The sequence below is a fragment of the Gossypium hirsutum genome, unplaced genomic scaffold (genome assembly GCF_007990345.1).
Source record: "Gossypium hirsutum isolate 1008001.06 unplaced genomic scaffold, Gossypium_hirsutum_v2.1 scaffold_90, whole genome shotgun sequence".
NCBI lineage: Eukaryota > Viridiplantae > Streptophyta > Magnoliopsida > Malvales > Malvaceae > Gossypium > Gossypium hirsutum.
The window spans coordinates 7,156-32,412 of record NW_024402803.1 but is presented as its reverse complement, the minus strand read 5'-3'; the positions used below and the strand labels follow the sequence as shown (position 1 = coordinate 32,412).

At 37.2% G+C, this 25,257-nt stretch overlaps 1 non-coding gene across 1 annotated transcript; it reads right to left on the bottom strand.

Moving 5' to 3' along the window:
- Positions 1-3,183: 3,183 nt before the first annotated feature.
- LOC121226293 (small nucleolar RNA R71) lies at positions 3,184-3,290 on the bottom strand. Its single transcript, XR_005924135.1, has one exon. It is a non-coding gene; the product is annotated as a small nucleolar RNA R71 (small nucleolar RNA).
- Positions 3,291-25,257: the final 21,967 nt, after the last annotated feature.

The following is a 25,257-nucleotide window of genomic DNA, read 5'->3' as shown; positions in this document are numbered from 1 at the left end:
TGGATAACACTCTCTCATTGTATTTTCTGGCTCCCATGTTGCTTCCTCAACTCCATGCTTATGCCATAATACTTTAACTAACGAAATCTTTTTATTCCGTAACTCTTTAGTCTCATGAGTCCAAATACGAATCGGTTCTTCTTCGTAGGTCATATCAGGCTGAATTTCAATCTCATACGGATTGATCACATGGGAAGGGTCAGATGATATTCCGAAGCATTGAAACATGGAATACATTGTGGATCTTTTCTAACTCAGGTGGCAACGATAATCTGTAAGCAACTAGCCCAATACGTTTATTACCTCATACGACCCAATAAATCTCGAACTGAATTTGCCTTATGACTGAATCTGAGTATTTTCTTCCATGGTGAGACTTTCAAGAAAACTTTATCTCCAATCTGAAACTCTATATCTTTACGTTTCAAGTTTGCGTAAGATTTCTGACGATCTGATGCTGCTTTCAAACTTTCACGGATCACTTTCACTTTCTGTTCAGTTTCTCTAATCAAATCGACTCCGTGTATCTTATTTTCACAGAGCTCAGTCCAGTACAATGGCGTATGGCATTTACGACCATACAAGGCCTCGTAAGTTGCCATTTTGATACTCGATTGATAACTGTTATTATATGTAAATTCAATCAGAGGCAGGTATCGTTCCCATGTACCTTCGAACTCGAGAATTCAACATCTCAACATATCCTCAAGTATCTGAATAATTTACTCATATTGGCCATCTGTTTGCGGATGGAAAGCAGTACTGAAATGTAATTCCGTACCAAGTGCATCTTGCAGTTTCTTCCAAAATTGCAATGTAAACCTCGATCTCTATCCGAAACAATGGATATAGACACACCATGTAATCTCACAATCTGAGAGACATACAATTCAACAAACTTATCCAGTGAGTAATCTGTACGTATCGGAACAAAATGAGCCGATTTAGTCAATCTATCAACAACAACCCAGATTGCATCTTTCTTGCTCAGTGTCACCGGTAAACCAGAAACAAAATCCATCTAACTCTATCCCATTTCCACTCCAGTATCATGATAGGCTAAAGTAATCCTGAAGGCACCTGATGTTCAGCTTTTACTTGTTGATAAACCTTAATTTATACATATTTTTATCCCATGCTTGGCACATTTTATGGATGATTTTTCCTTAGACTTGGTGAATTCGATGCTCCTAATGCCTTAATTTCATGTTTTATACTTAGGAGAGCCTAGGAGAGTGAAAGGAACGAGAAACGGGCCAAAAACGGAGAAAATAGGCCAATGTAAGAAATCAATACAGCCTGGACTTCCTCACACGGGCAGGCCACACGACCGTGTCAATTTGTCAGAATCTAAGCACGACTCACACAGCTGGACCACACGTCCGTGCCTTTTTAACAGGCTTGACCCGACTGAAGTAATCGCACACGGGCGTGTCCTTACTGAGCCCAAGTTTAGTCCAATTTAGAAAAGGCCAATTTTGAGGTTCTTAGGCATTCCAAAGCCTATAAATACACCCTATAGGAGGAGGAAAAGGGATACACAGAGAAGGAGGTAGGGAACTACTCAAGAAAAGCCGATTGATCCATCTCAGAAGCCGGATTCATCATCAAGACTGAAGATCTCCCCTCAATTTCCCTTCAGGAGTTTTGGGTTTTTCTTTATGTTTTGTATTCATTATTCTTTGAGATGTGTACCTTTTTAGTTATGCACTAAAACCCCTAAATACCTAAGGGGAATGAAACCTAAGATAGATATTGTTATTATTATCTGAATTGTATGATAAATATTTGAATTGTTCTTAATTATGTGTTTTTAATTCTTGTTTGATATTCCAAGATATTAACTCAAGTTAAGCTCTTATTTAGAGGAGGAATAGACCCTGTCTAAGAGTACTTTTGTCATAATTAAGCGAGTTGGTTGCGCGCCTAGAGATAAGGTGATAAGATTTTGTCAGATTAGGGTGAAACCTAATAAAGAGATCCATAGATCGAGTTAATGCAACCCTAGGGAGTTAATTAGAAAGAGATTTCAATTATTCAACCTAGGGTTAGACGTTGTTAGTCTCAGAGGGATAATAATATAACTTAGGGATTTCTACGGATCAAGTCAAATGAATAAATCGTCCGATTTAGATTCAAATAACAAGTGAAGTCTAGGTGGATTTTTGCTTAGGTATTGTCTTAATTCAATTGTTTTTCCAAAAGTAATTCCCCAACTCTATTTTTCTATGAATTCTTAGTTTAGTTAATTAGTTATCTAAAACAAACCCCATTATTCTTAGGCTAGATAATGAAAAGACAGTCATTACTAGTACTTTTAGTTCCTTTGGGTTTGACGATCCGGTCTTGCTAAAGCTATACTACTGTTCGATAGGTACACTTGCCTTCATCGTGATAATAGTTAGTTTCAAGAACGATTCATTATAAATTTATGAAACTTATCACACAAAATCACGATCAAGTTTTTGGCACCATTGCCGGGGAACTAAGATATTAGGAACACTCGATTTTTATTAATTTTTCTATTTACTTTTACTGCAATTTAAATTTTATTCTAATTTTTATTACTAATTCTTCTTTTTACCTTTTTCTGGCAGGTTTTTATAGTTTATGACTAGAAGGAACCCGTCAGGACCATTACTTTTTGACAGTGAGATTGATCGCACAGTTCGTAAAAACCAGAGAGAAATAAGGTGAAGCTTAAGATACACAGAGAATGAGCAAGAGGACGATACTTCAACCACAACCGAGGAGATGGCTGAAAACTAAGAAAATTCGCTACCTCCTACGATTGCTGTTAATCAGAATCCCACTCCACACACTATGTATGATTGTGCTAAACCTAATTTAACAGGAACTGAGTCAAGTATAGTTAGACCTACTATTGCTGCAAATAATTTTGAATTGAAACCTAACACAATTCAAATGATACAATAGTTTGTTCAGTTTGAAGATTTGCAAGACGAGGATCCCAACGCTCACTTGGCAAATTTCCTAGAATTTTGCGATACATTTAAAATCAATGGCATTTCTGATGATGCCATCTGTATTCGGTTGTTTTCCTTTTTGTTAAGGAATAAGGCTAAACAGTGGTTGAACTTGTTACCACGAGGGTCAATCACTACTTGGGAACAAATGATCGAAAAATTTTTATTAAAATATTTTTCACCTGCTAAAACAGTCAAATTACGTAATGATATCTTTTCTTTTATGCAGATGGACTTAGAAACACTCTACAATGCATGGGAGAGATACAAGGACCTTTTGAGAAGGTGCCCTCATCATGGGTTACCGCTTTGGCTATAGTTTCAAATGTTCCATAATGGCCTGAATCCTTCGACTCGGCAGATGATTGATGCAGCCGCTGGAGGAACTATCAATAATAAGACACTTGAGGTGGCTTACGAATTTATTGAGGAGATGTCACTGAATAACTATTAGTGGCAAGTTATGAGAACAAAGCCGACGAAGTAGCTGGTGTTTTCAAGCTCAAGACGGTTACTATGCTATCTAACCAAGTAGAACTTTTAAATAAAAAGATTGACGGTTTGTGTGGTTCTACTCAGGTACATCCAGTGATGAGGTGCGATTCGAATGGAGGAGGAGTGTGCACAGAATATCAACCCTTCAACCCTAGCATCGAGGAGGAGCAAGTCCAATATATGGGTAACAATAACTCTAGATCCAAAATACCCATATAGTAACACTTATAATGCAAGTTAGAGGAACCATCCCAATTTCTTGTGGGAGGTTAAGGAAATTAAAGGCCATAACATCCTCGGGTTTCCAACAACCACCCTACCACAGGAAAAGAAGCCGAACCTTGAAGAGATGCTCTCAAAGTGTATATCGGTGTCAGAAACCCATTTTCAAAATACTGAGACAGTACTTAAGAATCAACAAGCATCAATCCAAGAGCTCGAAATTCATATTGGACAGCTTGCCAAGTTGATTTCTGAACGACCACAAGGTAGCTTGCCACGCAACACAGAATCTAACCCAAGGGAGCAAATCAACGTGATTACTAGTTAAGATGAGGAAGGGTTAGTCACAATTGAACAAGAACCAAGGCAAGAAACTGAGATAAGCAAAGGCAAAGGTGAGGTAGACCACAATAAGCAGAAATGGTAAGTACAGAATACAAACCTCGTATGCCATACCCTAATGCGACAAGAAAGACAGCTCAGATGAACATTTGGTAAATTCCTTAAACTCTTAAAAGAATTACATATTAACTTAAAGTTTATTGAAGCTCTATGCAGATGCCAAATGCAATGAAATTTTTAAAAGAGCTTTTAGCAATTAAGCGAAGTTGGACGAGGCGTCGCATGTGGAGCTAAACACAATTTGCTTAACTATTCTGTAGAATAAGCTACCCAACAAATTAAAAGATCCAGGGAGTTTTACAATTCCTTGCTTAATTGGTAGTTTAGATGTTAATAATGCATTTGTGACAGCCCTAAAGTGACCCTAGTCGGAAAGCGGTTTCGGACCGCTAAACCGAGTCACCAAATTATTTGAATATGATAATTATTGTCTAAAATATGTGAATATGAATGTGTGAAAGTTTTAAGCTTCGATTTAGTTAATTGCATGTGAATTTAGTTAATAGGACTTATGTGTGACACTTTTGAAATGTGATAGGTTAATCTATAAGGATCTATTAGTGCATGTAATCAAAAGGGTGGACTTGCATGTCAATTTCCCCACTTAAGTAGTAGTGGCGGCCATGACAATAAGGGTGGACAAAATGTGATGGGTAAAACATGTATAAACATGTTGTGTTAATGCTTTATGTTAGAAATGATAAAATAAGGAGCATGGTAATAAAATAATGAAAAGGAAAATGATGAAGAAAAAAAAAAGAAAAATTCTCATGTTGTTGAACTTGGCCGAATAGAAGAAAGAAAAAGAAGGGAAAGAGCTTGGAGAAAATCGGCTATGGTGGTTCATAGGCTAAGGTATGTTGATGTTGTTCCATGAGATTCATGCATATTTTTAGTTGTTAGCTTGAGTTCTACCTAGCCCATGGTTTAAATCTTTGCTATGAGATGGAGATGATATTCGGCCATGGGTGTTGTCTTCTTGGTTGGTGTTTGATGTTGTGGTGATGAGGCATGAAGATGAGCTAAGTTTCGGCTAAGGTGGACTTGTGTTGATGTCATTTGCATGCTAAGTGTGAAGCTTTGTAGTGATACATGTGATGGTGATTGATGACTCTTGGATTTTCTTTTTAGCATTTTTGAGTTAGACATTAAGTTCTTTGTTTAACCCATGACCAAAATTGAAATGGTATGGTGTCTTGATGCATTCTGCCATGGTAGGAAGTAGATGAGAATTGGTAGTAAGGTGAAGTGCAAATGTTAGTATTTGATTACTAGTGTATATATGTGTATTAGCCGAGTTTTGAACTTGAAACAAAATGGTATGTAGTCAATACAAGTAACCATATTTGTAGGAAGTATTAAGCATATAATCGGCCTCAAATAGACATGCATATTCGGCCACATGAGGTAATTGGTGTTGCATGTATTGGTTAGAGGCAAGCATATTGATGCTTTTATCTTGGCTTAGATAATCGGCTAAAAGAGAGTGTGGGCTAATATGTTGAGTTGATTCATGATTTCATATATATGTGACTCTAATGTCTAATGTATATATGGTTAAGTACCTTGAGTTTCTCTTTTTGATGTTCAAATGATTAAATCAATTTATTGTTAAATTAAGCTCAAGAGCAAAGGGGAACTAAATCCGATAAAGGGAAGGAAAAAGTGATCGAATAGCCGTCGAAATCGTTCGACAACATCCGAGGTAAGTTTTCGAGTAATGAAACTTAGTTTACGATTTGATTAGTCATGACGTATAATCATAACAAATATATGGTGATATAATGATTCTACTTGAATTATATGTTGAGTTAATTAGTCTATACGTATGATGGGTAGCCGTATGTGCATAGAGATCATGTCACAAAGCAAACCAAATCATGCTGTTTGTATGTGGCTATTGAGCCGAAAATGGGAATGCTTAATAATTGACTTGTGTTTGAATTCTAGTTATGAAAATGAAATAAAGATGTGTCATGATTTACTGATATGTGCATGAATATTCGGATGATAACGGGGCTAAGTCCCGAAGGCATTTGTGCTAGAGACTAATTCGGGCTAAGTCCCGAAGGCATTTGTGCGAGTTACTAATTCTGGCTAAGCCCGAAGGCATTTGTGCGAGTTACTATATCCGGGCTAAGTCCCGAAGGCATTTGTGCGTGTTACTATATCCGGCTAAGTCCCGAAGGCATTTGTGCGAACTACTATATCCGGGCTAAGTCCCGAAGGCATTTGAGCGAGTAGCTATATCGGTTAAATTCCGAAGGTACTTGGTTTGGGAATGAGCGATCTTGCTGTAATAATTTCAATTAATATGCTCGTAAAATCCCAACGATGAGGTATGTTTCGTATATGCATTGGATTAGTTGATTCCTTTTAAATAGTATTCGCTCAGTCGATTAATGAGCTTCCGACTTTGGTTAAGTTGATCTCTTATGTATGAGTATAAGGGTTGGTAATGTGAAGTAGGTATGATTTTGAGAATGTGTGTATATGAAATTATCCGTTTAGTCATATGAATGCTATACTTCATTGTGCCTAATTTCATTGCTCAAAACTTACTAAGCGTTAAATGCTTATTCCGTTTCTTTGATTCTCTGTTTTATAGATTTTGGTTCGTCAGCTATCGACTCGGGATTGTCGAAGTCAAGTCTCCACACTATCAAAGCCCTTTTGGTACACGTTGAACTCTGAAAATGGCATGTATAGGACTACCCTTTTTGTTGTTGGTCATGTACCCTTTGCTTTTGTATAAATTTGGATAGCCATGCGAAAATGGCTTATATATACTTTGAGCATAGCATTATAATCGTTTTGTATGTGTTCATTGAGAGGTATGGAAATGTTTGGTAACGATTAGCCATTGGAATGGTTAATCATGATCGTTTTGGTGCTTTGTATGACAAATTCTAGTCGATTCATGGAAAACCATGAAATAGGTAAAGTTTACCTTAAAAACAGATGCTGACAGCAGCAGTGGTGTGGATTTGAAAAATTACTAAAAATAGTAGGAATGGAATTAAATAGTTAATAAATTATGTAATGAATCTTGATGAATCTACTTTCATATGGAAGAAACAAATGATCATATGAGTCGTAGTTTAGGAGATATTTAAGTTTTCGTGGAATAGGGCCAGAGCGATTTATGGATCCCCTGATCTGATTTGGAAATTCAATATAAATTAACCAGAGATAATTAGAAGTCATGCATATATTTATAGATTCATTTTTGAGTCTAGTTTGTTAGAAATAAACGGCATAAGTATGAAGCCCTGTACAGGAAGAATATAAGTCGTAATGCATGAAGGTCAGAGAGTCGAACCCTGAAACAGGGGAGACTTTAACTAATAAACTGTACTAATTGGCTACACCAAAAATTTAGAAAAAATTTGTAGATGGATATATGAGTCTAGTTTCAGGTAAAATTTACAAAACTGGTTTTCAAGTTTTTGAACTCCAGATATGATTTTTAAGGTAACAGTGACGCACTTAGCCAGCTTGTCTGGAAATTTTTAAAATGGACTGTGAAAATAAATGAAATAAGTCCGTAAATACCTCGTGTTCGACTCCGGCAACGGTCTCGGGTACGGGGTGTTACAGCATTAGCTGATTTAGGGGCTAGTATTAACGTCATGCCCTACAAAATGTTAAACAATTAGGTCTTGGGAAACCCAAATAGACTAGGATGAGCATTCAATTAGCAGATAAAACTATAAGATTTCCTAGGGGTATTATTAAGATGTGCTAGTTAAAATCGATAAATTTATATTTCCCATTGACTTCTTGTTCTAGACATAGAGGAGGATAGCAACATTCCTTTGATTTTAGGAAGGCCCTTTTTAGAAACTCTAGGACGATTATTGATGTTGGCACAGGTGAGCTCACACTTCGTGTGGGAGACGAAACAATCACCCTTCAAGCTCGCAATTCTGGCAACACATTGAAAATTGAAGGTGATTGTCTAAACCACTCTACTAAAACTAACAATATGGTGCAACCTACTTTGCAGGAAATGAGTTTGAAGGAACTACATGAGCCATTTTCAAGCAATAGTGGAGGACCTATTCATGAAGAATGAAGGCTACAAATCGAGAAGCTAGATGAATGGCGGACACATAAATCGAGAACACAAGATAAACCAAAACTACGCCAGGATGAGCACGATACCTTTCCAAATCAACTTAAGGTTGGAATAAAGTTTTATTAGATGCCCCAGATCCTCACATTGTTACTACCAAACCGAATGAAGAAATTCCTCTTACAGTACTTAGCATTTTTCCATTTGGTACAGTCGAGGTAAGTCATCCCAAGTTCGGCACTTTTAAGGTAAACAATACCCACCTAAAACCTTATTTTGATGAAATTCATAGCCGGAATGAGGACTATAAACTCCTCGAACCACCATGACCATTCAATGGAGAGGTAAGTCAAGCTTAGACTATAAATAAGTGCTTCTTGGGAGGAAACCTGAGCACTAACTGTATTAACTTCTTTAAATTTTAGTGTCTAAACACCTAACTTACTAACGGAGCTCTTGAATATAGGTTTCCCACAGAGACACGGCCTAGCACACGGGCGTGTCTTAGGCCGTGTGGAAACAGGGCAAAGATTTTTCCCAGCATGGGCTACGATAAATTGCCACGATCTGTGACTTGGCAGTGGCTGAACCTGCAAAACAACACGGGCATGTGACATGCCCGTGCCTTGAAACGTTGGCCAAACCTGTCAAAAACACGGGCGTGCGAGACGCCCATGCCAAGCAACCGTGGTCGAACCTGTTAGATTAACACGGGCGTGGGATACATACATGGGCGTGGGAGAAGCGAACGAAGACAGACACGGCCGTGCGACATGGCCTTGTGCACCCATACGCCAAGTAACACGGGCATGGGCCAATTGTCAGACGTGCCCAAATTTAAATTCGCGAATCGCACGGGCAAATATTAGGGAACACGGGCGTGTTCCATGGCCGTGTATCCCAAAATCTATAAATACCCTGCACTATTCATTATCTTCTTCACTCAAAATTCCTAACCCTAGCCGCTGCAAAGTCCACACAGCCTCCCTACCACGCTCGTGCGCCGCTCCCCACTCAATTTTTGATGCCCAGTCTCTCTCTATTAGCATTTGTTTACTCTTTTCACTTCTATTTTACTTATTTCTAATGCTTATTATCAAAATAATCTTCATTTTTCTCATACTACTTTCATTTTTCTCATTATTCTATTATTTAATTTGCATTCTTAGGTTATTTATCATACATTTCATGTTGAATCGAGTTGTAGGGAAGCCTAATTCTATTGTCATACCCATGCCATTACTATCTCATTCTCATGCTATTACCATGCTAATGTCACGAGAGTATGCTATCAAATTGATTATTTTGGTTGAGTTTGGTTAGTATTAGTAGTTTTGGCTGAAATTGTTAGTTCAAATTCATGGCTTTTTCCTTTTCAAATTTGTTTACCTACTATTGTTCTTTTTTATATTGCAGGTATACAATGTCGTCTTCACGTGGTAAAAAGGCTGCCATCCCTGCTTCAAAGAAAAGGAAGGGAGTGTCATCTTCCTCGGGTCCTACTGCGAAAATTCGTCACCATTTCCTGCAGTTCCCTATTGGGCCCCAAGAAAACTTTTCGAAATACTCCGGGCCCGACCTTTAATTGCGGGCTGCTGCATCTACTGGGCTACAGTGGAACAAGTTAGTTGCCTGATGCGATTCAAGCTCTCCTAACCACCGACCCTTGAGAGCTTTTCTTTGGGATCATTGAGCTGACATATCTTGAACTCACAATGGAACTATGCTCAACGTTTCATCCTTAGACCGTAATGACAAACTACAATGATCCCGGCACAGTCCAATTTTTCCTAGGTGGATTAGTCCACCAGCTAAGTGTCCCAGAAATTGGTACTGCACTGAGCTTATATACAGAGGAGTTCAAGGAGCAGAATAACTTACATGCTCTCAACCGCCACATCCATCGTTCTCTTTCACGGTGCTAGGATGCCCTCACCCTCGGTGCTACTTCCTACAATCCTAGCTGCTCCAAGGCATCAGCTCTCCCTCCATCTCTGAGGTACTTACACGCCATTTTGGCTCACACGTTAACAGGAAGGAGAAAGAACACTGGCGTCGTCAACACTCACGACGCCTACTTTCTGTGGTGTACTTCGCACGGGCACGTCATAGACCTTGTTTATTTCATTGCCCTCACCATTCAGCATCAGACGGAGCAGCATTGGAAGGGGGCCATCTCTATTGGCCCTTATGTAACGTAGTTGGCTCGGCACTTCAGGCTCCTCAACACAGCAACCCAATTATCCTCCCTCACTCTCATGGGCCAAATGCCCCCACAGGGCATCTCGAGCAAGTTAAGTATGAGGATGATCGAGAAATGACGTGACACCTTCCCTCCTCAGTACCGTCTCACCCAATCCACCAAGGAGGAGGCCCCCGAGGACACTACTAATGATGTCCCTCCACAGCACGAGGACCCAGTGTCTCAGCCACCACGCTCCTATCGTCCAGTTCATACGGCGGCTTTGTTACTCGATTCGAGCAGTAGCGTTTTCAACGATTTGACAACATTGATGCTACTCTACAGCAGATTTGTCAACACTTTCATATCTCATCGCCACCACCACCTCACGAACCATCCAGTGATGATGATGTTTAATTTTAATTTTAATTTTAATTTTAATTTTTATTCTTATTTTATGTTTTTATTAATTTCACCTTTAACTTTTAAATGTTATTTCCTTTTTGTTACTATTTTAGTTTTATAAACAAATCTCGATTAATTCTTTATGACTAATTATTCTTCCAATATCCCCTAAAAAGTTCCTGATTTTATCATAGTTATAAAGAGCTACAAAGCTCACCATTACTTAGGAACTTGAAACTCCACTAGGGAAGGTTCTCCACGACTGCCATGTCTTGCTCGACCACGACCATAACTAACTTTAGATATAATATTCTTTTGGCACAGGACTTATGGACAAATGAACCTCTACCACAGCCAGAGTATCCTTCTCCACCCTCATGCCGATTATTCTCCAAAACTCAGTTCAAGGAAATTCATTCATCACTCAGGAAGTTTCATTTCTCTCCCTTTCTTATTTTTTTTATATATCTATCTTTGTACATTGAGGGCAATGTACATCTTAAGTGTGGGGGGTATTCATTTCACTATCAAAAAAATCCTAAATGATTGCCTTGTTCTCTTGAAAAGCTCTCATATCATGTTTAGGATAAATTTTGATTGATTTATGACTTTTATTGATATATCTTGAATTAAAACATAGGCATTTATGCATTGAAGGTTTCAACTTTAAGACATTAGGGAATCAAGCATGATAAGTTGATTTTTGAAGAATTAAAAACTTTTAGGTTGTTTCCCCAAGTTTAGGTATTACCTTGAGTTGGAATTCACAAGTTTGAACATTAAAAAGCCATAATTTTTGTGAGATCTTAAGCCTTTAGAGCATCTATTATTTCTTTCATGCTCACTTTCATTATGAGTGCGTCAGTATTGAATTGTTATTCTAGAACTTGCTTGATTATGCATGTCAGACCACACCATTTGATTTGATATGTCAAAATGATAAAGGCACTTAGGTTTAACCCACTCACTCCATAAAAGCCTACCTTCACAATTAACCCTTAATGAAACCCCTTGAGCCTAACAACCCATTAATTGATTTATCCTCAATATTAACCCATAACTCATTATTGTTGAAATCCCCTAAATTAATTTGATCCCTATTTTTGTCGAGATTTGAGTTGGAATAATTGCTTAGCTATGTTTATTCTATTTTGTAATTTGACTTGTTCTTAAAAAAAACATGTATACATATTAGTAGTAGTAATCTTCTGAGCTAAAGAAGTTAAATTCCATATTCTGAGAAAAAGCTCTGTTGTACGCAATTTTTGACTAGTCATTTTTCTAGTTTGGCAATTTTTCAATTCAATCTTGATTCTAACCCTTTCTTTCAGTTTATGACGACATCCTCTAACCAAAGCCACGTTACAACCCTCTAAAGACATTTTGATTGATGTTTCATCTCAATTTATAGTGGTGGAGATTTGATTTTCATGCAAGCCTATGGTAATGACTCTTTATTATTGACTATTGAGTGCTTCATTTTATTATCCTTAAACACCTCGAGTGATTTGAGTGAATCTTTAGTGAGGATGTGAAACTCTGTGATATTTTGAATCAGAGGTAATTACTTAAATGAGGGGAGACACCTATGTTTTCATGATAAAATGCTCAACTTGGAATGTTTGAAACTTTGATGTTCTTTTAGTTGAATTTTCAATATATGATTACCTATGGATTATTTTGAGATATTATCGATAGAAATTATAAGTTGAGAAGAATTTATTTTGATTATGAGTTGAGGATTTTGCTTGAGGACAAGCAAATGCTTAAGTGTGGGGTTATTTGATAAACCGTAATTTATACATATTTTATCCCATGCTTGGCACATTTTATGGATGATTTTCCTTAGATTTGGTGAATTAAATGCTCCTAATGCCTTAATTTCATGTGAGTCTGAAAGGCATAACCAGAAACACATAGTGTCCGTACCTCGTTCTGAAAGCAGTCTTTAGCACATCTGAATCTTTAACTCGCAACTGATAGTAGCCTGATCTCAAATCTATCTTCGAAAATACTGTGGCTCCTTTCATTTGGTCAAACAGATCATCAATCCGTGCCAACAGATACTTATTATTTATAGTCACCTTATTAAGATGTCTGTAATCGATGCACATCCTCATAGTTCCATCTTTCTTTTTTACAAACAACATAGGTGCACCCAACGAAGAGAAACTTGGTCGCGCGAAACCTCTATCTGTCAATTCTTGCAACTGAGCTTTCAATTCTTTTAATTATGTAGGTGCCATTCTATATGGAGCTATAGATAACGGAGTCGTCCTAGACATTAACTCAATACCAAACACTACTTCCCGAATAGGTGGCAAACCAGGTAATTCTTCAGGAAATACATCCAGATACTCGCACACAACAGGTACTAATTCAATATTTTTTTAGTCGCTTTATTGTCAAGCACGTAGGAAAAATAAGCTTCACACCCATCTCTCACATATTTCTGAGCTAGCATCGAAGAAATCACTACTAGTAAGCCACACAAATCACTAGATTCAATTCGAATGACTTCATCATTCTGGCTTCATAGATCAATGGTCTTTCTTTTGCAGTTCACAATAGCATCATGTAAAGTCAGCCAATACATACCCAGAATTAAGTCAAACTCATCAAATGGAAACAACATCAAATCGGCTAGAAAGCACAGATCTTGAACCATTAAAGGAGAATTCTTAAACACCTTATCAACCATAACACACCGACCCAAGGGATTTGACACTCTAATCACAAACTCAGTAGACTCAACAGGCAGAGTCTTGCTAAATACTAATGTCTCACATACATAAGAATGAGTAGAACCAGTATCAATCAATGCAATTACATTAGTATCATAAAGAGTAAGTGTACCAGTAATAACATTCGGGGACGAAGCCTCCTCTCGTGTATGTAAAACATAGGCTCTGGCAGGTGCGCGAGCCTCAAATCTACTTGCAATATTTTTCTTTCCTCTCTGACTACCACTCGTATTACTCGTATTTCTTGGTGGCCTACCCCAAGCCGTAGTATTACCCGATCTCAAGTTCTGCACTAGATTCTCTTTAACTAACCTTGGGCCATCTTGAATATAGTGCTCCATCGACCCGCATTTAAAACAGGCTTGATCATGTAATCTACAATTGCCAGGATGTCGTTTACCACAATGCTCACACTCAGGTTGATTAGATCTAACATTACCCACACTGGCTACCGAGGTAGCTCTCGAACTCACAGGTGGTCTATTCTGATCTCGTTGAGAATAACCCGAAGTGGCTTTTGAACGACTGAAATCATCTTCACACTTCTTTGATGCCGACTGGAATGACTTACTGGGTGTTCTTTTGCGTGCATCTCTAGCTTCAAAGTTAACTTTTCTTTTCTCTTTCCAAGCTCTTCAACTTTGCAGGCTCGCTCAACAAGTACCACAAACTCTTTTATCTCAAGTATGCCAACTAATAGTTTGATATCTTTATTCAACCCATCTTCAAATATTTTACACATTATGGCTTCAGTAGAAACACACTCTCGGTCATACGACTGAGTCTCACAAATTTTCGCTCATACTCCGTCACTATCATCCGACCCTGTTTCAGCTCTAGAAATTCTTTACGCTTCTGGTCTATAAATCTCTGACTGATATATTTCTTAAAAAACTCAGTCTGAAAAAATTCCCAAGTTACTTGCTCTCTCGGAACTACTGATACTAGAGTATTCCACCAGTGATATGTTGTGTCTCGAAGTAAAGATATGGCACATTTCAAACACTCATCTGAGGTACAGGATAACTCATCAAACACACGTATGATATTATCAAGCCAGAACTCAGCCCACTCAGCATCATTATCATTAGTGGCTTTAAACTCTTCAGCTCCATGTTTTTAATTTTATCGACAAGTGGTCTATTCAATCGCAACGGATCACTTACTTGAGGTACATCAGGCATGGAAGATGGATTAATTGGGGGTGGAGGTAATTGTGCAACTGGGTTAGTCCGGTTATACTGAGTGAACCAGTCATTCATCATTTGATAGAAGGCTTGTTTAGCCTCAGTGTTTGGATTACTCAAAGTCAGTCGAGAATCAGCATGCACTGTCCCTTGCGTGGGAGCAGGCGCAACACTTTCGACATCATCAGCTATAGATCTATTGGGATCCATTTACTATATGAAAACACATTTCAAATGTCAAAAGTCATCACACTATCGCAGTATATTATTATGGCATGTATAGCTAGACTCACACACTCTACATTAGTCCTAGAACAGACTAAACCATAACTCTGGTACCAATAAAATGTAACACTCCTAACCCTTGTCCGTCACCAGAAAGGTTTATGAGGCATTACCAGAAAAGATACAACTATCATACATTCTCTAATACATTTAGGTCATATTAAAAAAAACATACATTTAATCTCAATAAAACAAATCATGAACCATGGTTATAAACTTATAAAATAATCTACATTAACAAAATTTCCAAAGAAATTAATAAAAAATAAATTACTAAGGTTTTATGAACTTAGTACATAAATATAACATGGACCATTTTGCATGCTTATTGTCTAAATCATTATAAAAAAAATAATCATAACCAAGGTGACAAAAGCATAAATTAATAGCCATCATATTATGTCACATGCTCATATAAAACCTTTTATGAAAACAAACAATTGTGTAATTTAGGTCGAATATGTCATGAGCATTAATATACCTTCATAGTATCATTACTCATCATTTCACAAATGCTCAAGACAATTTATCAAATTCGCATATAGACATTTTATCAACTTGTAACAAAAGTTACTATTCATCTAATCATTTTCTTAAGCTTAACCGGATGCAAATAATGCTTAATACTTATGATTAACTAATATTCACTTCCATTTCTATTCAATCATTCCATGCGCATAAACATTTCAAAGAATCAATTCAAGACATCAATCATAATTTTGCCTTTCATATTAAACCATAAATGCATATATTTGCATAATACATAACAACTATTTGACCTTTACTTAAACTTACCGAATCGAATCCAAACATGTTTTTATTTTATTTTATTAATTGCTCATCATGCAATGCCACAATGGTCATATCCAAGACTAAATCCATGGCCACATATTCGGCTAAATATTTAAACTTACATATAACTTAAAATTCTCTCATTTCTCCTATATATCAACATCGAATTCATCCAAAACCAATTCATAGATTCATGTCTTAACAAACATATCAGCCAATTTTACCTATACTCACATATATACAAGTCATAGTCAAATCACCCAAAACCAAAACATTTTATAATCATTACTTCCATCTAATTATGCACCAACACATCAAGCATATTTCACGTCTAAATATATATCATAGCCTAATATGCCAACCATAATTAATATATCAAACTACATCATTTAATCAAAACATGAAAAGACATTTGGAAAAATTAACAAGCCATTTTCGCATGGCTTATAATACATACATACCAAAATCAAACACATCCAAAGGATGTATAGCCTATACATGCCATAATTTGAGTATAGCTTATAAGGACCAAACAGTAGATAGTGTGATGAAATTAGCTGACAGTCCCCGAGCTTGTAGCTTGATCCAAAATCTATAAAATAGAAATACACATATACACAAGTAAGCTTTTTATAGCTTAGTAAGTCATAAGCAAATAATCAACCCAAGGATATTATCAACTTAATTTAACTAAACCAAATTATATTATCATAACACATTTAGGTCCAAATGCATATAAATTCATATTATATATATACATATATATATTCATTATAAATATCACCTAACCGAATGTCTATATAGTCAAACTAACATATTAGCATTTAATTTTCCAAAGCCAAATAATCATTACAAATTTAATTCACATACACTCAATTACATAAGCTCACGCTTACCATATAATTCCTTATACATGCATTGATTATGTGACCGAATACATAAATTCCCATACATATAATTAATACTCATTCCAATATTTTTCACAAGGTTGAATACCCATGCCTAGTTCACAAGTAATCCTCATTTGCAGTACACACAATTTGTAATGAGTATCAATTTACACACTTACCTTATTTTAAATAAACCTCAAGCTAATTCATACCTGGTCATTTAGCTCATTTTAAAAACTTGAATACAACTTATCTTTTCCCGATGAACCATTCGGAATTGGATAGGGCACTCGGATATTCACATAAATCGTACAATGCCAACATCCCAAACGTGGTCTTACATGTAACCACATATCGATGCCACTGTCCCAAACAGGGTCTTACTCGTAAACACATATTGGAATCACATATCGATGCCATGGTCTTACTCGCACACATGTATCGGAATCCTATGTTATGACATATGTATCCTAGATATTCCTAAGGTTCATACGGGGCTTTTGGACGGCATAACTCGGTCGAATCGAACTCGAAAGTGTAGTAGTCAAATTTAATCATCTTTGGCCATAGCATATTAAAATTCTACATTTCAACAGCATATAAATGTCACATTTAATTACCAAATAAACACGTCTTTTTGCTTATAAACTTACCTCGGACAACGAAAAACCAGTACGGATCGACTAGTTGGTAACTTTTGACTTTCCCCGGTCCAAATCCGATTTCTTTAGTTATTGATCTAAACATATTCAAATTAAGCTCATTCAAACATATTTTCATTCAATTTAGTCCAAAAACACATAAATAGGAAAATTACCATTTTACCCCTGACATTTACAATTTTTACAATTTAATCCCTATTGCACAAAACACAAAATACACCAAATTTCTCTATACTTATGTTGGGCCGAATTTTACCCACTCTCAAAAAAGTCCATATATTCAATTTATTTCACATTTTAGTCCCTCAAATTATTATTTTTGCAATTAAGTCCTAATTACTCAAAATCATCAAAAATTCTAATACAAAATATGTTAATCTAAAACATATCTTTCATTTTTCATCATCAAACAACAAAAATCACAAGCTATCAACAATGGCACAACCCAAAATATTCCTCAAAATCAAAAATTAAAGCATGGGTCTTGAAGATTTCTAAGCAACGATCTCAAAAATCTAGAAAATATCAAAAACCGAGCTAAACTCATACCTTAATTAAGCTCCAAATTGGCCGAACCCTAGCCTTGTGTTCTTTCTTTTTATTTTTGTTTAGTTTCGGCAAATGAAGAAAAAATATAACAAGTATGTAAACTTTATTTTATGTTTTATATTATGTATGTTTTATTATAATAGTTTATAATATTAGTTTACAAAAATAACCTTAATTAATTCATGCCAAAACATTATAATATAACCCATTACCGTCCACTAAAAAAATTTATGGGTTATTTACAACATGAATGCCTCAATTTAAAAAGCCACTAACTTTTTGACCCTTATACTTTAAACTATCAAATTTTCTATTTACGCGATTAAGTCTTTTTATTAAATCAGACACACAAATGACAAAATTAAATCACGAAAATTTCACAAATATAAATTCACACAAAATAAACACAGAAAATAATTTTTAAATATTTTTTGACTCGGATTCATGGTCCCGAAACCACCGTTTCGATTAGGGTCTAAATTGGGCTGTTACATCGATCACACTATCAACTGAAGTATTCGGTATAATTGGATTTATATTTTTGAATATGGCATGTATAGGACTTAGACTTTATTATTTTGTGTATTTGAGAATTGGCCAAATGTGTTGGCTTGGGTTGGAAACCCTTCTATTTGTATTAAATTTTGAATGATAGTTAATATTCATTTTGAATTTGTAAAAGATGCATTACCATGGTTAAATGAATGTCTATTATAGCTGAATTGGTTATATGAATTGTGTTTGTGTTGGTATTGGTTGACATGTGTCTGATCTAGGTATGTAAAGGTGGCAATGAGGCTTGGTAAATAGCCTTATATTGTCCATACGGGCGTGTGTCTAGGTCATGTATGACACACGGTCTGTCCCATAGGCGTGTAGTCTGGCTGTGTGTCCCCTTCACGTAAAAATTTCAAGTAAGTATGCATGGTAATAAATACATGGGCAGAGACACGGCCGTGTGTCTCAGCCGTGTGAAGGACACGGCCAGCACACGGGCGTGTGCCTTGGCCGTGTGACATCTTGAGCATGCTAACATCAGAAATTGAATGTCTATGTTTTTGCACACGGTCTAGGACACGGGCGTGTCATGGCCGTGTGAGGGACACGGGCCATTGACATGGGCATGTGTCTAGCTGTGTGAAAACCCCTGTAGATGTGAATTAGAAATTAATTCTACATTGGTGTCGGACACGGGCGTGTCCCAGAGTGCTTAGGCCATGTGAGCCACACAGGCCATCAGCACGACCATGTCGAAATGGTCACACGGGCGTGTTACCCTTCCAAACGGGCGTCTGCCCTGTTTTAAAGGCAATTTCTTAAGGTTGGTTTAAGAACCCGGAATGATTTCGAATAGTTATCAACAACCGATTTGGGACTCGTAGGCCCATAATAAGAAGATTAAAGTAGAAATTGAAAAAGTTTTAAGCTAGACAGAGTCTCGGTAATTTGAGATTGGTTGTGTGCATGAGATCAAGTTAGATAATGCCTTGTACTCTGCCCCGGCGCGGGTTACAAGTATAGGGTGTTACATTTAGCGGTATCAAAGCTATGGTTTAGTCGATTCTAGGACTAACTTAGTGAGAGTACGAGTCTAGCTATACATACCATAACTGTATATTGATAGTGTGATGATTTTTAATGATTATAAATTTTGTTTTTATACAGTAAATGGATCTTAATAGAGTCACGACGAATGACATGGGCAGTAACACACCGACTCTCGCTGAAGGGACCGCGCTAGTAGAGAGTGAGCCTGTAACTATGGGTCAAGGCAGAGAGGCTAAAGAAGCCTACCTCCGTATGATGGACGCTTGTTAAACAAAGTTTGTTTGTGCGAATCCGAACACTCCACCTCCCCCACCTCCTCTGATTCCTTAGTATGCCCCGGTAGCTGAGCAAGGTGAGGACATGTTTAGAAGAGAGAAGCTTCTGGTAGATAAGATCCAAAAACAAGGGGCTAAGGAATTCTAGGCTAGTGTAGATGATGACCCAGAAAGAGCAGAGTTTTGGCTAGAAAATACCCTTAGGGTATTTGATGAGCTAGCATGCACCCTGAAGAGTGCGTGAAATATGTAGTGTCATTCCTACGGGACTCAGCTTATTAGTGGTGGAACACTCTCGTGTCCGTCGTGCCGAGAGAGAGGATCACGTGCGAATTCTTCCAGGAGAAATTTTGGAAAAAGTATATTAGCCAAAGATTCATAGAACAAAAGAGGAAGGAATTCCTAGGGCTAAAGCAAAGCCGAATGTCAGTGACGAAATATGAGCGTGAATTTGCAAGGCTCAGTAAGTACGCGTGGGAGGGCGTGTCCACAGAAGCCACAATATGTAAGAGGTTTGAGGATTTCTTCAATGAAGATATCCGAGTATTTGTTGGAATTTTAGAGATAAGAGAATTTGTAGTGCTCGTTGAAAGACCAAGCAAGGCAGAAGAGCTGGTAAAGGAAATGGGTAAAGCGGCTTTTGAGTCACGAGATTCAAAGAAGAGACAAATAGGGAAATCACATCAGTTCTCATCCAAAAGATTGAGAGAGTTCACTACTTGACCGAATGCTTCGGTGGGGTATTCGAATAGGAACAAGAACCTGCAGAACACAACTTCTAAAGCCTAGATCACTTTAGTCGTAAGTGCCGGTAGCAGTCGGCCAAATAGGCCAGAATGATTGAAATGTGGTAGGCGTCATTTTGGAGAGTGCCGAGGGAATGAAAGGAGCTGTTTCAAGTGCAGATCATTGGAACACTTCATCCATGATTGTCCTGAATTGGATGAGAGAGGGAGAAAACAAGAAGTGGGGCTAACAGTAGAGTCACGCCAAGAGATGCTGTGGTGAGGTTCGAAGGTAGAGCGCCTATAAGGACTTATGCTATACGAGCTCGGGAAGAGGCAGAGTCTCCCAACATGATCACAGGTACCTTTTCTATCAATGAAATATCTATTGTTGCTTTAATTTACCCGGGATCTACCCACTCTTATATTTGTATGGAATTGATACCTCGTATGAGTATGCTAGTAGAGTCTACTGAGTTTGTAATAAAAGTGTCCAATCCTTTAGGCAGACATGTACTAGTGGACCAAGTATGTAGAAATTGCCCTTTGTTAATTAGAGGTCATTGTTTTTCCAGCTAACTTGATGTTATTACCGTTTAATGAGTTTGATGTAATCCTTGGGATAGATTGGTTGACTGCTCATAGTGTTGTAGTGGACTGGGAGAAAAAGATAATTGAGTTTAAATGTGAAGACGAGAATGTTCTTCGAGTCAAACTAGATGAATCGGATAATGTGCCTATAGTAATGTCGTCTTTGACTACCGAGAAATATTTGAGGAAAGGATATGAGGCTTATCTAGCTTTTGTGTTGAATACTCAAGTGTCTTAGTTGAAGATTGAATCGGTACCAATGGTTTGTGAGTTTACAGATGTGTTTCCAGAAGAATTACCCGGATTGCCTCCGGTGAGGGAAGTAAAGTTTGGAATTGAGTTGGTCCCCGGTATGACACCCATCTCGATCGCTCCGTATAGGATGGATCGAAAAGAATTAAAAGAGTTAAAGGCACAATTGCAAGAGCTAACAGACAAGGGCTTTACGAGACTGAGTTTTTCCTTGTGGGGTGCTCCGATACTTTTCGTGAAAAAGAAACATGGGTTGATGAGGTTATGTATCGACTATAGACAACTCAATAAGGTAACACTAAAGAACAAGTATCCTTTGCCAAGGATTGACGACCTGTTTGATCAGTTAAAGGGAGCTACTGTATTTTCCAAGATTGACTTGAGATCTGGATACTACCAGTTAAGAGTAAAGGAGCTAGATATGCTGAAGACTACGTTTCAGACAAGATACGGGCATTATGAGTTCTTCGTCATGCCCCTTGGTTTGATTAATACCCCGGCGGTGTTTATGGATTTGATGAACTGTATTTTTTGACCGTATCTAGATAAGTTTGTCGTCGTCTTTATCGGTAACATATTGGTTTATTCGAGTAAGGAGAGCGAAGACATAGAGCATCTGAGAGTTGTGTTGCAAACCTTGAGAAACAAGAAATTATATGCCAAGTTCAGTAAGAGTGAATTTTGGCTTAAAGATGTAACAGCCCAAAATTGACCCTAGTCGGGAAGTGGTTTCGGGACCACAAAACCGAGTTACAAGAAAATTTATTTTAATTTTAATTGCATATATTAAATGTGGTAGTGTATGTGTGGAAGTAATAAAGGTCTAAAATTAGCCTTAGGAATGTGGATTTTCATGAAAGGACTTAGTTGAGAAATTTAGAAAAGATGATAGATAAATTGAAAGGATTAAATAATAACAAGGTGAGAAAGTTTGGGTTTGCATGTCAAGGTGCCCAATTCTTGATAGGTGGCCGGCCAAGCATGGTTCCATTCCTCCAAGTTTATGTTGTTTATTATTTAATATTGGTAAGTAGATTAGAAAATAAAAGAAGTGAATTAAAAAGAAAAAAGGATGAATAAAATAAGGGAGGAAGAAGGAGTGTTCATCCTTTTCCTTACCACAATAGCCGTACCTAAAGAAAGAAAAAAGAAGAAAGTGAAGCAAAGGCATTCGGCCTTTTGAATGAAGAGGAGGTTAGTAAATTTTGTTAATTTTTCTTTTGAAATAATAGTTGTTTGGGTTAATCATCACGTTTTTCTTACCTAGCCATACTAAAATTTCGAATTTAGAGTGTTGGATGGAGCTTTCGGTTATGGTATGTGTGAGAAGAACTTGATTTTTTCTTACCTTTAAGTTTTGATGGATAAAGAAACAAAAGGTTGTTGATGAAAGAAATTAATGTGTTAAGAGATTATATGAAACTTATTCATGTTTATGTATGTTATATGCATTGAAAATGGTTGATGATTTTGGAGGTGATTAGCTTGAATCGGCCATGGTATATCCATAAACACGATCTATGCTTGTTATGTTACTCATGGTTAAAACAATTCGGCTATGACATTCGGCCATGGATGGTTGTATTTCTTTGATGTCGTTTTTGATGCTTTAGGGTATTGAGGGTTGATTATAGATGAGGTGAGTTTCTTGATTTAAAATTTGATGGATGTTAAGCTAATTAGGCAACCAAAGGTTCAATATTTTTGCTATGTGGTCATATGTGCATTTCGGCCATGGTCTTTGTTTGAATTTGAGATTTGTAATGTGATTTTCCTAAATTGTCTATGAATTTTTGGTTGTTGATTCCATGGTAATGGTATATTGAATCCATGACTTGAATCCATGAAAATTTAGTAAGGTTGCATTCGGCAACTTGCTTGGAATTAAAAATTGATGTCTAAGCTTAGGTGATTTCGATGATGATATATATATATTCATAAGTATATTTAGTTGATTCGGCTTTGGTAGTTGCATGAGGTTATTAGCCGAATATACTAACATACATATACATGTGAAATTGGATTGTAAATATTTAGCAAGGTGGTTAAACTAGTTAAATTATTGATTTAGCTCAAGGAGTTAAAGGAGGTGAATCGAGCAAAGGCAAAGAAAAGGTTATCGAGTAGCCGAGTTGGAACCGTCTTACCCAACACGAGGTAAGTCATTAAGCATGTAGTTGGTGTTATTTCAAATGGTCATAATGTTTATGTATTGATGCTGAATGGAATGAATAAATATACATATATATATATGCATGTACGTATATGATGATGAAATTGTTGAATGAAAAGAAAAGAGGTAAGATGTACTGAGTTGTTGATCTCGGCACTAAACGTGCTGGATAACCATTTATGACCATGAGATTGGCGCTAAGTGCGCGGGATTAAATTGTATAGCACTAAGTGTGCGATATGACTATGTTGCACTAAGTGTGCGAAATGAATATGATGCACTAAGTGTGCGAATTGACCATGCGGCACTAAGTGTGCGAGTTTGACTATGTAGCACTAAGTGTGCGTTTTGATTACGTAGCACTAAGTGTGCGAGTTGATTATATAGCACTGAGTGTACGGGCTCAATATACATTCGTGAATCATTATGGACACTATGTGTGCGACACTATTGAGTCGATCGCGGACAGCAGATCGGGTAAGTGTCTTGAGTACATGGCTAATAGGTGCTATGCTTATACTTGGTGTTGAGCTCGGTAAGTTGAACCTATGTGACAAATATACTTGAAGTCACGTACATAAAATTTATCGTAGAATGGGTGAAAGGCCGTTTAGTTGTATGTTTGTAACGAAAATAAAATGATTTATGAAAATGCCTCGAATATCCTATTGATGAGTATGTGGATTGTGAATGCATAAATTGGTATGAAATTGAATCGATAGGTTGGAGGAACTATGGTATGGTTCGGTATGGATGGAGTAAATTGTCTCGTTCCATTTTGTTTCCTCTTGTGATAATGTTATTGATGGATGGTAGTGCATTGCTTTTGACTTACTGAGTTATAAACTCACTCGGTGTTTCCTTGTCACCCATTATAGGTTGCTTGGACTCATCTATTTTTGCGGGGTCAGGCCGTCATCGAAGTCATCACACCGGATAGCAAGTTTGGGTATTTTCTTCTTAGTTGGCTTAGAAGAACATTTTGGCATGTATAAGCTATTACGTTGTGTTTGAATTTTGGCATGTAAACTTTAAGCCATGCGAAAATGGCACGAATGTTCGATTGAGTTGGATCAAGGGTAGGCATGAGATGGACCTAGTTACCTTCGTAACAGATGCTGGCAGCAGCAGTGTCATGAGATTGAAAAATCACTAAAAATACTAGGAGTGGAATTAATTGATGAATAAATTATTTAATCGAAGGTCGATGAGTCTTCTTTCATGAGGAAGTAACGAAAAGATCATATGGGCAGTATATTAAGAGATAATCAGATTATTGTGGGACAGGGCCAGAACGGTTTCTGGATTCCCTGCTCCGACTTTAGAAATTCATTACAAATTAACCAGAGATAATTAGGGGTCGTACCATATATGAACAGATTCCTCTCTGAGTCTAGTTTTCATAGAAACAAACGGCATCAGTATTGAAGCCCCGTGCGGGGAGATATCCAAGTCGTAATGGGCAAAGGTCAGTGTAGTCGACCCCTACAACTTGGGAGACTTTGACTAATAAACTGTACTAATTGGCCCAACCAAAAATTCTAGAAAAAAATACATAGATGGGCACATGAGTCTAGTTTCTGGGAAAAATTACGAAACTGATTTTCGAGTTACGAAACTCAAGATATGATTTTTAAAACGACTAGTACACAGATTGGGCAGTGTCTGGAAAATAAATTTTGTAAGGGGATAAAGTCAGTTAACACCTCGTGTTCGACTCCGGTGTCGGTTTCGGGTTCGGGGTGTTACATTTTATTGGTATCAGAGCTATGGTTTAGTCGGTTCTAGGACTACCATAGCACGTATGAGTCTA